At 40.2% G+C, this 7,500-nt stretch overlaps 1 protein-coding gene and 1 pseudogene across 1 annotated transcript in view; one reads left to right on the forward strand and one right to left on the reverse strand.

Moving 5' to 3' along the window:
- Positions 1-7,500, forward strand: part of LOC137993521 (uncharacterized) — a 520,905-nt gene that overhangs the window by 222,706 nt on the left and 290,699 nt on the right. The window lies entirely within an intron of this gene.
- The window catches only part of LOC137974070 (uncharacterized), a 16,540-nt pseudogene that overhangs the window by 2,531 nt on the left and 6,509 nt on the right, over positions 1-7,500 (reverse strand).

Genomic DNA, 7,500 nt, shown 5'->3' on the forward strand with positions numbered 1-7,500 from the left:
CAAATTGCTATGTCGTTGCAAAAAGACTTTCCACCTTGTCGCAGATGCTTTGCAGAGCTGGTTTTGGTGGGAAATGAATGTTTTTGGGAGTAAAGAAACAATATTTTCTCATTTACCACGAGTAACCACGAGTAACCACGAGTAACCACAAGATTATTATAAAAAGATAATGTAATTATTCTACTTGTTAATTATGGTTACTCGTGGTTACTCGTGGCCACTCCTCCGCGGAGTTCCTAAAATCAGAGTACAGCACTGTTTGCTGCTCTTTTTTTGTCCCAGGAGTTATAAACTGTCTTTGCTATTTATATTTCGCTCTTTTTCATGGATCGTATCCCTTGTAACAAGTTGAAATGGAATTATGTATGGTGAATTTCAAAAGGGAATGCTAAACGTCACGCAATGTTCCGAAAGTATCACTATTTCAAGGTATGTCAAATCCAAAACACTGCACAAATCGTCTTGAAATTGTCATTATTTAGTACGATGTCCTTCCTCTCAATAATAAGCGTTTGTGGCGTGAACTTAACTTCACTGCGCGTTCGACATCCACATTTTGGCCGTTGTAAATGACGTTCTCGGTAGTGATTACTTGCGTTAAAATTTCTCTTTTTTTAGAATGCGGTACATCGAAGCCCGTGAGATATCACTTCCCCTGACAATATCATTCACTTTCCGCCCTTCGCAAATAGATGGCAAGCGTATACATGCCCTGATCTCGTTAGAAATGTTCTGTGTGAAAACCATGTTCGACGCTGAAATGTCTGCAATCATACCAGTGACTGCTACATCACCGTAATAAAGAAAAAGGTGATTTAATATATGTTCTGATTCCTATATGACATGACAACGCATAAACGCTACTGAAATGTGTATATTTCATATATTAATGCAAAAAAAAGCTTATCAGAAGTCGTCATAACACTTCATACAAAGTTTTTTCATACAGACAATCGGCGTCAAAATTGTTGAGACACTCTTATCCTTTAGAGTCGATTTCAAGCTCGGCGGCGCAAATGGACCCCTCCCCCGCACCCCCGGGACAATGTTGTGTTTTTCTGTTTTCTACGAGCCTTGTCGACAGCGGTACAACATTGATTAGGGTGGGGGAGGGAGGGGTATCCCGGAAACGTACTTTCTGGACAAGTTTTCTTTGCAAACAATGAATGTGTCGTTGCCAGTGTGCTCTGTTGGCAAGTGTCTCAACTAATTTTGTCGCCGATTGTCTTTTTCAGAAAACTTCCTTTATACCCTTTATACGGGCACCTATAGTCCAGTCTGTCCATCAATATGACCACATGAGTGAAAGACTTTTTACAGGTCTAAAAAATTGCGGATAGTTTAGTATTCTCGTTTTCGAGCGTGAAAAATGCAATGTCCTGTGCGAAGCGAAGATTGTGACGTAAGTGCAAAGGTCCTGTTCACTTTTGCCTTATTTAATACGCTATTTGTCAGTAGCGTTAAAGTATGGATTTGTTAAAGGGTTATGCCTCTAACTCCAATTCATCAGAAGAAGCCGATTTTGTTGGTCGAAGTGGTGTCGCAGATGAATGCGAAACAGACATGGTGGCTGTTACAGCCGGGGAACACATTTACTTTCCACGCTCAAATTGCTATGTCGTTGCAAAAAGACTTTCCACCTTGTCGCAGATGCTTTGCAGAGCTGGTTTTGGTGGGAAATGAATGTTTTTGGGAGTAAAGAAACAATATTTTCTCATTTACCACGAGTAACCACGAGTAACCACGAGTAACCACAAGATTATTATAAAAAGATAATGTAATTATTCTACTTGTTAATTATGGTTACTCGTGGTTACTCGTGGCCACTCCTCCGCGGAGTTCCTAAAATCAGAGTACAGCACTGTTTGCTGCTCTTTTTTTGTCCCAGGAGTTATAAACTGTCTTTGCTATTTATATTTCGCTCTTTTTCATGGATCGTATCCCTTGTAACAAGTTGAAATGGAATTATGTATGGTGAATTTCAAAAGGGAATGCTAAACGTCACGCAATGTTCCGAAAGTATCACTATTTCAAGGTATGTCAAATCCAAAACACTGCACAAATCGTCTTGAAATTGTCATTATTTAGTACGATGTCCTTCCTCTCAATAATAAGCGTTTGTGGCGTGAACTTAACTTCACTGCGCGTTCGACATCCACATTTTGGCCGTTGTAAATGACGTTCTCGGTAGTGATTACTTGCGTTAAAATTTCTCTTTTTTTAGAATGCGGTACATCGAAGCCCGTGAGATATCACTTCCCCTGACAATATCATTCACTTTCCGCCCTTCGCAAATAGATGGCAAGCGTATACATGCCCTGATCTCGTTAGAAATGTTCTGTGTGAAAACCATGTTCGACGCTGAAATGTCTGCAATCATACCAGTGACTGCTACATCACCGTAATAAAGAAAAAGGTGATTTAATATATGTTCTGATTCCTATATGACATGACAACGCATAAACGCTATTGAAATGTGTATATTTCATATATTAATGCAAAAAAAAGCTTATCAGAAGTCGTCATAACACTTCATACAAAGTTTTTTCATACAGACAATCGGCGTCAAAATTGTTGAGACACTCTTATCCTTTAGAGTCGATTTCAAGCTCGGCGGCGCAAATGGACCCCTCCCCCGCACCCCCGGGACAATGTTGTGTTTTTCTGTTTTCTACGAGCCTTGTCGACAGCGGTACAACATTGATTAGGGTGGGGGAGGGAGGGGTATCCCGGAAACGTACTTTCTGGACAAGTTTTCTTTGCAAACAATGAATGTGTCGTTGCCAGTGTGCTCTGTTGGCAAGTGTCTCAACTAATTTTGTCGCCGATTGTCTTTTTCAGAAAACTTCCTTTATACCCTTTATACGGGCACCTATAGTCCAGTCTGTCCATCAATATGACCACATGAGTGAAAGACTTTTTACAGGTCTAAAAAATTGCGGATAGTTTAGTATTCTCGTTTTCGAGCGTGAAAAATGCAATGTCCTGTGCGAAGCGAAGATTGTGACGTAAGTGCAAAGGTCCTGTTCACTTTTGCCTTATTTAATACGCTATTTGTCAGTAGCGTTAAAGTATGGATTTGTTAAAGGGTTATGCCTCTAACTCCAATTCATCAGAAGAAGCCGATTTTGTTGGTCGAAGTGGTGTCGCAGATGAATGCGAAACAGACATGGTGGCTGTTACAGCCGGGGAACACATTTACTTTCCACGCTCAAATTGCTATGTCGTTGCAAAAAGACTTTCCACCTTGTCGCAGATGCTTTGCAGAGCTGGTTTTGGTGGGAAATGAATGTTTTTGGGAGTAAAGAAACAATATTTTCTCATTTACCACGAGTAACCACGAGTAACCACGAGTAACCACAAGATTATTATAAAAAGATAATGTAATTATTCTACTTGTTAATTATGGTTACTCGTGGTTACTCGTGGCCACTCCTCCGCGGAGTTCCTAAAATCAGAGTACAGCACTGTTTGCTGCTCTTTTTTTGTCCCAGGAGTTATAAACTGTCTTTGCTATTTATATTTCGCTCTTTTTCATGGATCGTATCCCTTGTAACAAGTTGAAATGGAATTATGTATGGTGAATTTCAAAAGGGAATGCTAAACGTCACGCAATGTTCCGAAAGTATCACTATTTCAAGGTATGTCAAATCCAAAACACTGCACAAATCGTCTTGAAATTGTCATTATTTAGTACGATGTCCTTCCTCTCAATAATAAGCGTTTGTGGCGTGAACTTAACTTCACTGCGCGTTCGACATCCACATTTTGGCCGTTGTAAATGACGTTCTCGGTAGTGATTACTTGCGTTAAAATTTCTCTTTTTTTAGAATGCGGTACATCGAAGCCCGTGAGATATCACTTCCCCTGACAATATCATTCACTTTCCGCCCTTCGCAAATAGATGGCAAGCGTATACATGCCCTGATCTCGTTAGAAATGTTCTGTGTGAAAACCATGTTCGACGCTGAAATGTCTGCAATCATACCAGTGACTGCTACATCACCGTAATAAAGAAAAAGGTGATTTAATATATGTTCTGATTCCTATATGACATGACAACGCATAAACGCTATTGAAATGTGTATATTTCATATATTAATGCAAAAAAAAGCTTATCAGAAGTCGTCATAACACTTCATACAAAGTTTTTTCATACAGACAATCGGCGTCAAAATTGTTGAGACACTCTTATCCTTTAGAGTCGATTTCAAGCTCGGCGGCGCAAATGGACCCCTCCCCCGCACCCCCGGGACAATGTTGTGTTTTTCTGTTTTCTACGAGCCTTGTCGACAGCGGTACAACATTGATTAGGGTGGGGGAGGGAGGGGTATCCCGGAAACGTGCTTTCTGGACAAGTTTTCTTTGCAAACAATGAATGTGTCGTTGCCAGTGTGCTCTGTTGGCAAGTGTCTCAACTAATTTTGTCGCCGATTGTCTTTTTCAGAAAACTTCCTTTATACCCTTTATACGGGCACCTATAGTCCAGTCTGTCCATCAATATGACCACATGAGTGAAAGACTTTTTACAGGTCTAAAAAATTGCGGATAGTTTAGTATTCTCGTTTTCGAGCGTGAAAAATGCAATGTCCTGTGCGAAGCGAAGATTGTGACGTAAGTGCAAAGGTCCTGTTCACTTTTGCCTTATTTAATACGCTATTTGTCAGTAGCGTTAAAGTATGGATTTGTTAAAGGGTTATGCCTCTAACTCCAATTCATCAGAAGAAGCCGATTTTGTTGGTCGAAGTGGTGTCGCAGATGAATGCGAAACAGACATGGTGGCTGTTACAGCCGGGGAACACATTTACTTTCCACGCTCAAATTGCTATGTCGTTGCAAAAAGACTTTCCACCTTGTCGCAGATGCTTTGCAGAGCTGGTTTTGGTGGGAAATGAATGTTTTTGGGAGTAAAGAAACAATATTTTCTCATTTACCACGAGTAACCACGAGTAACCACGAGTAACCACAAGATTATTATAAAAAGATAATGTAATTATTCTACTTGTTAATTATGGTTACTCGTGGTTACTCGTGGCCACTCCTCCGCGGAGTTCCTAAAATCAGAGTACAGCACTGTTTGCTGCTCTTTTTTTGTCCCAGGAGTTATAAACTGTCTTTGCTATTTATATTTCGCTCTTTTTCATGGATCGTATCCCTTGTAACAAGTTGAAATGGAATTATGTATGGTGAATTTCAAAAGGGAATGCTAAACGTCACGCAATGTTCCGAAAGTATCACTATTTCAAGGTATGTCAAATCCAAAACACTGCACAAATCGTCTTGAAATTGTCATTATTTAGTACGATGTCCTTCCTCTCAATAATAAGCGTTTGTGGCGTGAACTTAACTTCACTGCGCGTTCGACATCCACATTTTGGCCGTTGTAAATGACGTTCTCGGTAGTGATTACTTGCGTTAAAATTTCTCTTTTTTTAGAATGCGGTACATCGAAGCCCGTGAGATATCACTTCCCCTGACAATATCATTCACTTTCCGCCCTTCGCAAATAGATGGCAAGCGTATACATGCCCTGATCTCGTTAGAAATGTTCTGTGTGAAAACCATGTTCGACGCTGAAATGTCTGCAATCATACCAGTGACTGCTACATCACCGTAATAAAGAAAAAGGTGATTTAATATATGTTCTGATTCCTATATGACATGACAACGCATAAACGCTATTGAAATGTGTATATTTCATATATTAATGCAAAAAAAAGCTTATCAGAAGTCGTCATAACACTTCATACAAAGTTTTTTCATACAGACAATCGGCGTCAAAATTGTTGAGACACTCTTATCCTTTAGAGTCGATTTCAAGCTCGGCGGCGCAAATGGACCCCTCCCCCGCACCCCCGGGACAATGTTGTGTTTTTCTGTTTTCTACGAGCCTTGTCGACAGCGGTACAACATTGATTAGGGTGGGGGAGGGAGGGGTATCCCGGAAACGTACTTTCTGGACAAGTTTTCTTTGCAAACAATGAATGTGTCGTTGCCAGTGTGCTCTGTTGGCAAGTGTCTCAACTAATTTTGTCGCCGATTGTCTTTTTCAGAAAACTTCCTTTATACCCTTTATACGGGCACCTATAGTCCAGTCTGTCCATCAATATGACCACATGAGTGAAAGACTTTTTACAGGTCTAAAAAATTGCGGATAGTTTAGTATTCTCGTTTTCGAGCGTGAAAAATGCAATGTCCTGTGCGAAGCGAAGATTGTGACGTAAGTGCAAAGGTCCTGTTCACTTTTGCCTTATTTAATACGCTATTTGTCAGTAGCGTTAAAGTATGGATTTGTTAAAGGGTTATGCCTCTAACTCCAATTCATCAGAAGAAGCCGATTTTGTTGGTCGAAGTGGTGTCGCAGATGAATGCGAAACAGACATGGTGGCTGTTACAGCCGGGGAACACATTTACTTTCCACGCTCAAATTGCTATGTCGTTGCAAAAAGACTTTCCACCTTGTCGCAGATGCTTTGCAGAGCTGGTTTTGGTGGGAAATGAATGTTTTTGGGAGTAAAGAAACAATATTTTCTCATTTACCACGAGTAACCACGAGTAACCACAAGATTATTATAAAAAGATAATGTAATTATTCTACTTGTTAATTATGGTTACTCGTGGTTACTCGTGGCCACTCCTCCGCGGAGTTCCTAAAATCAGAGTACAGCACTGTTTGCTGCTCTTTTTTTGTCCCAGGAGTTATAAACTGTCTTTGCTATTTATATTTCGCTCTTTTTCATGGATCGTATCCCTTGTAACAAGTTGAAATGGAATTATGTATGGTGAATTTCAAAAGGGAATGCTAAACGTCACGCAATGTTCCGAAAGTATCACTATTTCAAGGTATGTCAAATCCAAAACACTGCACAAATCGTCTTGAAATTGTCATTATTTAGTACGATGTCCTTCCTCTCAATAATAAGCGTTTGTGGCGTGAACTTAACTTCACTGCGCGTTCGACATCCACATTTTGGCCGTTGTAAATGACGTTCTCGGTAGTGATTACTTGCGTTAAAATTTCTCTTTTTTTAGAATGCGGTACATCGAAGCCCGTGAGATATCACTTCCCCTGACAATATCATTCACTTTCCGCCCTTCGCAAATAGATGGCAAGCGTATACATGCCCTGATCTCGTTAGAAATGTTCTGTGTGAAAACCATGTTCGACGCTGAAATGTCTGCAATCATACCAGTGACTGCTACATCACCGTAATAAAGAAAAAGGTGATTTAATATATGTTCTGATTCCTATATGACATGACAACGCATAAACGCTATTGAAATGTGTATATTTCATATATTAATGCAAAAAAAAGCTTATCAGAAGTCGTCATAACACTTCATACAAAGTTTTTTCATACAGACAATCGGCGTCAAAATTGTTGAGACACTCTTATCCTTTAGAGTCGATTTCAAGCTCGGCGGCGCAAATGGACCCCTCCCCCGCACCCCCGGGACAATGTTGTGTTTTTCTGTTTTCTACGAGCCTTGTCGACAGCG

This window comes from Montipora foliosa, chromosome 1 (assembly GCF_036669935.1).
Source record: "Montipora foliosa isolate CH-2021 chromosome 1, ASM3666993v2, whole genome shotgun sequence".
Classification (NCBI taxonomy): Eukaryota; Metazoa; Cnidaria; class Anthozoa; order Scleractinia; family Acroporidae; genus Montipora; species Montipora foliosa.